General features: G+C 49.5%; 1 pseudogene; it reads left to right on the top strand.

Annotated features, from left to right (window-relative positions):
- Window positions 1-399: 399 nt before the first annotated feature.
- On the top strand, window positions 400-7,984 carry LOC128116186 (ornithine decarboxylase antizyme 1-like; annotated as a pseudogene).

The following is a 7,984-nucleotide window of genomic DNA, read 5'->3' as shown; positions in this document are numbered from 1 at the left end:
CGCCAAGGACTTGGTGTTTGTCACTTACGCCACCGTGGAGCGGCTGGATGCAGACACAAATGTAAGGACACACAAGGTGGACACAGTCCTCTCCAGAGAGGCTTCTCAGAGACCAAGTGCCCACTGAACTGTGGAAAGAACTGTGTTGGCAACCCTAGAGACATGAGGACTGGCACCCAAGAGATAGTTTTGAAGAGGTGGGGACAGCTGACTCGGGTGGTGGGAAGGAGCGGGGCTTGGCTTTCGCGTCTTGATGACCGTGGTGGCGGATAAGATTCATTCGCAGTCTACGCCTGTGGCTGGCCAGAGCAGCTCTGGAACTAAGCTGTGGCCATTGAAGTAGAGTTTGTCGGCGACGACAGCTGTGACCGTGTGGCTTTGGTGGATGGTCTGCTAACCATGGAGGCGGGTTTGGAGGTGGAGAACTGTGATAATGTGAGGAATCACAACAATCAAATCTTCAGGTTTGGGACCCACAAAGGGAGGAACTGAAGCAGGAATTGTGGTGTGGAGGCCACAGTGACCAGCGGCTGTCACCAGGAGAGGCAGCTACAGCTGGGGTGGGAGGGTCTCATTATTTCAGGAAACAAAGTGTAACTGGAGAGGAGAGCCAGAAAGTGGCAGGGAGCCTGTCTGCCTGGCTTTGTGGACTGGAGCCTTGCCGCCGCAAAGGCATGCACTTAGATTAGCTACTCATGGGCAGAGTCCTCACGGCCTGGACTGTGATGCAGAGTAAATGTCTTTAATGTGCTCCTCTAAGCTGTCTGTGTGAGGTTAGTGGACTCTGACGCCATCTTGGTACACCTCTCCAGTGTGAGTTTAGGGTCCTCTTGGGGTTGTGCCAGGTTTCACTGGAGATTGTTACTATTGCTTGGGTGAAACAGCCTGGCCTCCAGAAACTTTGGTGTAGTTCGCATCGTGTTATAAAGTTCACCACTGAGCAGGTCACTTAGGCACAGTCTACCGAGCCAGGCATGGAGCACACACGTCATCCCTGTACCAGGAGGCCTGAAGCAGGAAGATTTTAAGCTCCACACAGCCTGGGCTACTTCCTAAGTTCTAGCCTGGGCTAGAAGCAAAATATATAAAGGTTTTGGTACCACTTATGTAATATGTAAGCTCCTCAGGTCCATAGGAAATATAGAATGTCCATAGAGAAAAAGGACCAGTATATAAGGTCCATAGGAACAGCCAACCAGAACTACTGTAGGAATCGAGTCTGTCATGTGTATTCCAGCTCATGTTGGTAAGTTCTGAGTTGTCCTTGCTTATCCTATCATGAGGATTGTTATTTTGAGTCTGGCCAGCCTCGACTACCTAGAGGTACTCTGTCTCAAGCAAACAAACCTCAGATATGTAGGCCAGGCGTGGTGGTGCACAGCTGAAATCCCAGCACTCGTGAGGCAGCACCAGGACCATGGTACCCTGAAGGCCAGCCAGGCTACACAGTGAGCTCACCCTCCCCCCCCAAATGGGCTGTGTGTGATGGTTCTATGTCAACTTGACCCAAGCTAAAGTCACCTGACAGGAGGGATTGCGATTAGAAAGATGCCTCTGTAAAATCAGGCTGTAGGCAAGCCCCTAGGTCATTTTCTTAGTGATTGATGGGGGAGGGCCCGGTCATTGTGGGTGGGGCCATCCCTGGGCTGGTGGCCCCGGGTTCCATAAGAAAGCAGGCTGAGCAGGCCATGGGAAGCAAGCCAGTAAGCAGCAGCCCTCCATGGCCTCTGCATCAGCTCCTGCCTCCAGGTTTCTGTCCTGTGTGAGTTCCTGTCCTGACTTCCTTCAGTGACGAACTAAGATATGGAAGTGTAAGCCAAACAAACCCTTTCCTCCCCAGCTTGCCCTTTGGTCACGGTGTTGCATCGCAGCCATAGGAACCCTAAGACATGGTCCTATCTTTTCTTGTAAGAACTTTGCACATTGGGCAAAACTTCATACTTCCTGGGATGGAAGTAAAAAGGCCGTTTAGATCTTTGGTCTCTAAAAAGCCTCCTCCCAAGTAAAGTGCCGAGTGACTATGTCTGCTGGTCAGATAGTCTGGGGAACGCAACTACCGCTGTGACCGACCGGAGCTGTGTGGGGTAGAAGCAGAACCAGCGCCTGCCTCTAGAGCAGCGCTTCTCAACCTGTAGGTCGCAACTCCTTGGGGGTGGGGTGGGGTTTCTCACATATCAGATATCAGTTATATTATGATTCATAACAGTAGCAAAATTACAGTTATGAAGTAGCAATGAAAATAATTTTATGGTTGGGGGTCACCACAGCATGAGCAGCTGTATTAGAAGGTCACAGATTCAGGAAGGTTGAGAACCACAGCCATAGGCTGTTACACAGAGAATCCCTGTCCCCAAAAAACTCAAAAAGAAGGAAAAAAAGATGCCCACCCCCTCTTCAAGGTCTGGAGATTTTGTTGGGTTCTATCAGGTGAAAATTCTAAGAATTAAGATGCCTCATCCCTACTAGTTTGCTTTCTTAAAGATTTATTTTTATTTTACGTGTATGAGTACCTGAATGTATGGTAGGTAGTGCACACTGTGTATGCTGATGCCTGAAGAAGCCAGAGAAGGATTCCAGAACTCTCAGAGTTACGAATGGTTATGAGCTCTGATATGGGTGCTGGGAACTGAACCGGAGTCCCCTGCAAGAAGAGCCAGGGCTCCTAACCGTTTCATTCCTCTAGTGCCCAAGATGAATCTTTTTATCTCCATCCTCATAGTGTCTAAATCCAGTATTTATCTTCTACCAAGGATGAACAGAATAAGGAAACACACACACACACACACCCCTGTGGAGGACAGCCAGCCCTAAGCAACCTTACCTAGGGTCACAGCTCCCACAGCACATCCTTGAGCAGCAACCCGCACGTGGATGAGACGAAGGGACATCTTCTCCTCTCTTCTGGACTTTAACTTGTAAAGACCGTAGGACAGCACAGCCACAAAGCCGGCCACCCCTGTGGATTTAAAACATGAGTTGGATAAACAGGAGGCAAGAATTCCTCAGCTAAATGAAAGGCTGTGTGAAGGACACCTACCCGGAAGACAGGCAGTCAAGGTGCAGGCTGAGTACTGGTCTGACATGCTCAGGGTCAGAAGTGAGGGTTGCAGGTAGATTGTGGAATATCTGCATTCCGTGATACCTTGTGATGGGACCTAGGCCTCAGGAGCAAACCTGTGTGTGTGTTACACACCTTATTCACTCGGACTGTATGTGTTTCATATATTTTTTAGAGTGCCTATGTTTTTACTATGACTCATCGTGTGAGGGCAGGTGTGGAACCTTCCTCTGAAGGCATCATGATGACTCAGATTTCGGAGTATATTGAAATTTTGGGCTTCAGATGCTCAACCTGTACCAAGGAGGACATTAAAAAGAACTGTAGTGCAGGACCTGCCTAGCATGTCTTGAAGCCCTAAGATTGTCCCAAGCACTTATAAAGTTGGTGTGATGGTGCACATCTGTAGCCTGGATGCAGCTATATAGGGGGTTTAAGGCTAGCCTGGGCTACACGAGATCCTGTGTTCTGGCTAGGTTTTTGTCACCTTGATGCAAGATAGGGTCATCTGGGAAGAGGAACCACCATTGAGAAAATGCCTCCATCAGATTGCCTGTAGGTCTAAGAAAACAGGCTGAGAGAGCAAAGCAGATCAAGCCAGTAAGCAGCATTGCTCCATTGTCTGCCTCCAGTCCCTGCCTCCAGTCCCTGCCTCCAGTCCCTGTCTCCAGTCCCTGTCTCTAGTCTCTGTCTCCAGTCCCTGCCTTCAGTCCCTGTCTCCAGTCTCTGTCTCCAGTCCCTGTCTCCAGTCCCTGTCTCTAATCTCTGCCTCCAGTCTCTGTCTCCAGTCTCTGTCTCCAGTCCCTGTCTCCAGTCTCTGTCTCCAGTCCCTGTCTCCAGTCTCTGTCTCCAGTCCCTGTCTCCAGTCCCTGCCTTCAGTCCCTGTCTCCAGTCTCTGTCTCCAGTCCCTGTCTCCAGTCCCTGTCTCCAGTCTCTGTCTCCAGTCCCTGCCTCCAGTCCCTGTCTCCAGTCCCTGCCTTCAGTCCCTGTCTCCAGTCCCTGCCTTCAGTCCCTGTCTCCAGTCTCTGTCTCCAGTCCCTGCCTTCAGTCCCTGTCTCTAGTCTCTGTCTCCAGTCCCTGTCTCCAGTCTCTGTTTCCAGTCCCTGTCTCCAGTCTCTGTCTCCAGTCTCTGTCTCCAGTCCCTGCCTTCAGTCCCTGTCTCCAGTCCCTGCCTCCAGTCTCTGTCTCCAGTCCCTGTCTCCAGTCCCTGTCTCTAATCTCTGCCTCCAGTCCCTGTCTCCAGTCCCTGTCTCCAGTCCCTGTCTCTAGTCTCTGCCTCCAGTCTCTGTCTCCAGTCCCTGCCTCCAGTCCCTGCCTCCAGTCCCTGCCTCCAGTCCCTGTCTCCAGTCACTGTCTCTAGTCTCTGTCTCCAGTCCCTGTCTCTAGTCTCTGTCTCCAGTCCCTGTCTCCAGTCCCTGCCTTCAGTCCCTGTCTCCAGTCCCTGTCTCTAGTCTCTGTCTCCAGTCCCTGTCTCTAGTCTCTGTCTCCAGTCCCTGTCTCCAGTCCCTGTCTCCAGTCCCTGTCTCTAATCTCTGCCTCCAGTCCCTGTCTCTAGTCTCTGTCTCCAGTCCCTGTCTCCAGTCCCTGTCTCTAATCTCTGTCTCCAGTCCCTGTCTCCAGTCTCTGTCTCCAGTCCCTGTCTCCAGTCCCTGTCTCTAGTCCCTGTCTCTAGTCCCTGTCTCCAGTCCCTGTCTCCAGTCCCTGTCTCTAGTCTCTGTCTCCAGTCCCTGCCTCCAGTCCCTGGCTCCAGTCTCTGCCTTGACTTTTCTTCATAGCACACTGTAAGATGGAATAAACCAAATAAATCCTTGATTTTGGTTATGGTGTCTTATTTTATGTGTATACGTTTATGCACCACATGTGTTCAGTGCCCACAGAAGCCAGAAAATGGCACTGGATACCCTAGGGCTGTGGTTGCAGCCAATGCTCTTAACTGCTGAGCCTCTCCAGCCTCTAGACGTGGTGTTTTATCATAGCAATAGAAACTTCACTCAACAATAAACATACTGGAAAATATATTTTTTAAAATTTATTTAGAGAGAAAGAGTGTGTGTGTGTGTGTGTGTGTGTGTGTGTGTGTGAGAGAGAGAGAGAGAGAGAGAGAGAGAGAGAGAGAGAGAGAGAGAGAGAGAGAGAGAGAAAGAGAAAGAGAGAGAGAGAGATTGAATTTGAGTATTTGGGAATCAGTTTTCATAGTTCCCCTTGCTAATGTACTGCAAATCCCAGGCTAGCTAGCCCATTCTCCACCTCCCATTTCACAATAGGCACTTTCTTTCTCTGTTTTTTTTAAGCTCAAGAACAATTTTATTAGAGTTTAAAATAAACCTAAGGCTGTAAATCTCTGCTGGCCTCCAAGGGCACCAGGTATGCCCATGGTATAGAAACACACATACCTGTGGAAACACCCATACATATAAAAAAAATTAAAAAAAAATAAATTTCAAAAAAAGTTTAAGTAAAAATCTTCTTTAAAACATATGCTGTTCTACTTTGGGGTTCTCTGGTTACCCCACTGATTTATGTATCTCTCCATCAGCAGCCACAGTGTCTGGGTTACCTGAGCTAAGAGGTGGGGTGCCTCCTTCCACTTTATCTTAAACAAACAAAAACCTCAGAACAGAACATGGTGCACACACTTGTAGTCCCAGCCCCCGGGAGGTTGAAGCAGGAGGATCATGGAGTTAGAGACCAGCCTGAGCAAGACAGGGAGGCTAACTCAAAAAACCAAAGACAAAAAGCCCAAAGTCTCGGTGGTAGAACATTTCCTATCATGAGCAAGGCCTCTAGGCTGCTCTCAAACAATGAAGAAGAAACACTGTTTAGCTGTTGGAGAATTCATGACTTCCATATACCATGTCTTAGGATAAGCATGTCTTGTGTGTGCATGTGTGCATGTGTATAGGTATACAAGCACCTGTGTATACAACATATAGTGGCCAGAGGACAGTCTAAGGGTGTCATTCCTCACAGCATGTTCATCCTGGCCTGGAACTCACTGGCCAGTGAGTCCTACAGATCTGCCTGGTTCCACTTCCCAGTGCTGGAATTACAAGTGTGTATCTCCATGTTGCTGGCCTTTTCATATGGGTTCTAGAGGGCTATTTCAGGTCCACATGCTTCAGGGCAAGCACTGTAGCCACAGAAACCTTATTGGCATTGTAAAAGAAATTATATTAAACCTATGAATCTGTTTGGGGAGACCTGACCTCCTTACTACATTACTATATATGTTACTAATTACTAATCAATGAACGTAGTACTATGTTAACATATTAATAGTACTATCCTTACTATATTAAGCTATACATTTATTATAATATATATTACTAATTACTAATTATATATATAACTACTGATTATGTATATATATATATATATATTACTAATTACTAATCCATGAATATTGTAGGTGGTCTATTTATTCAGGTCGTTTGTTATTTATTTCTTTAGAATTTTTGTAATTGTCAACGTATGTGTGTTAAGTTTTTTACCTAATGGGTTGGGGATTTAGCTCAGTGGTAGAGCGCTTGCCTAGCAAGTTCAAGGCCCTGGGTTCGGTCCTCAGCTCCGGGGGAAAAAAAAAAGTTTTTACCTAAGTATTTATTTTATTTATAATGCCTGTAAATGGACTCCCCCCTAAACTGCGGCTCTGTGTGTTGTTCATAGTGTACAGCATGCAGCGAATTCTTATGGGACAAGACGTTCTGGTGATCTGTGTTGGCCCCGGAGATTCTAGGGATAGGTGATAGCCGTATCCTTCATGGTCTGTTTGGTAAAGTGAAGAGCGAGCCAGGGTAAATGATCACAGTGCTGTGTGCTGTATAGGCTTGTTAGCAGGTAGGCTGAGTGAAATGACTCATGTACAAGATGTATAAACAGCAAAAAGCAAGCCAGTAAGATAAGGATGACAGGAGCCTGCGAGATGTCTTGGGGGTCAAGCACGTGCTGTTCGGGCCTGACAACCTGAGCTCAATCTCTGCACGCCACTCAAAGGCGGAAGAAAGCTGAGTTGTCTTCTGACGTCACACATGCCCCTCAAAATCACATCCCCCCCCCCCCCACACACATAATAAAAAGATTTAGATTTTTGCCAACAGCGAGCAGCGGCGGCGGTGCGGAGAGCGCAGCGGAGGTCTTGCTGGTTTGGGACCCCAGCGGCCGGGTGGTGAAATCCTCCCCGCAGCGGATCCTCACTGCTTCGCCACTGCTTCACCAGAGAGAAGGAAGGGGACCAACGCAGCGCCCCAGGCTCCGCGCCAGCCGCACCATGCCGCTTCTCCGCACAGTTCCAGGGTCGCTCTCCATTGCTGTAGTAACCTGGGTCGGGGGCCTCGGTGGTGCTCCTGGTGTCCCTCACCCACCCCTGAAGTGGATCCCAGGTGGGCGAGGACACAGTCAGCAGGATCACAGTCTTTCAGCTAGCGTCCTCTCCTCCGGCTGAATGTGACAGAGGAGCCAACGTCTAACGACAAGACCAGGGTCCTGAGCATCCAGTCCACGGAGGCCACGCAGGTCACCTGGAGGGCGGTGTGGAACCGTGGTGGCCTCTACATCGAGCTCCCGGCTGGGCCTCGGCCTGAGGGCAGCAAGGACAGTTTCGCAGCTCTCCTGGAGTTCGCGGAGGAGCAGCTCCGGGCCGACCACGTTTTCATCTGCTTCCTTGCCAAGAGCCGTGAGGACGGAGCCGCCCTACTCCGAACCTTCAGCTTTCTTGGCTTTGAGATTGTGAGACCCGGGCATCCCCTCGTCCCCAAGAGACCCGATGCTTGCTTCATGGTCTACACGCTGGAGAGAGAGGACCCGGGCAAGGAGGACTAGGTGCCAGCCCTGCCCAGTGTCCCTGTGCCCTCTCCCGGGTTTGTCCACATGTCGTGATTGTGCAGAATAAACGCTCACTCCATTAGCGGGGTGCTTCTTTGGGCTGAA

This window comes from Peromyscus californicus, unplaced genomic scaffold (genome assembly GCF_007827085.1).
Source record: "Peromyscus californicus insignis strain IS unplaced genomic scaffold, ASM782708v3 Scaffold_20__1_contigs__length_68692818, whole genome shotgun sequence".
Lineage (NCBI taxonomy): Eukaryota > Metazoa > Chordata > Mammalia > Rodentia > Cricetidae > Peromyscus > Peromyscus californicus.
This window is presented reverse-complemented; position numbering and strand designations above follow the sequence as displayed.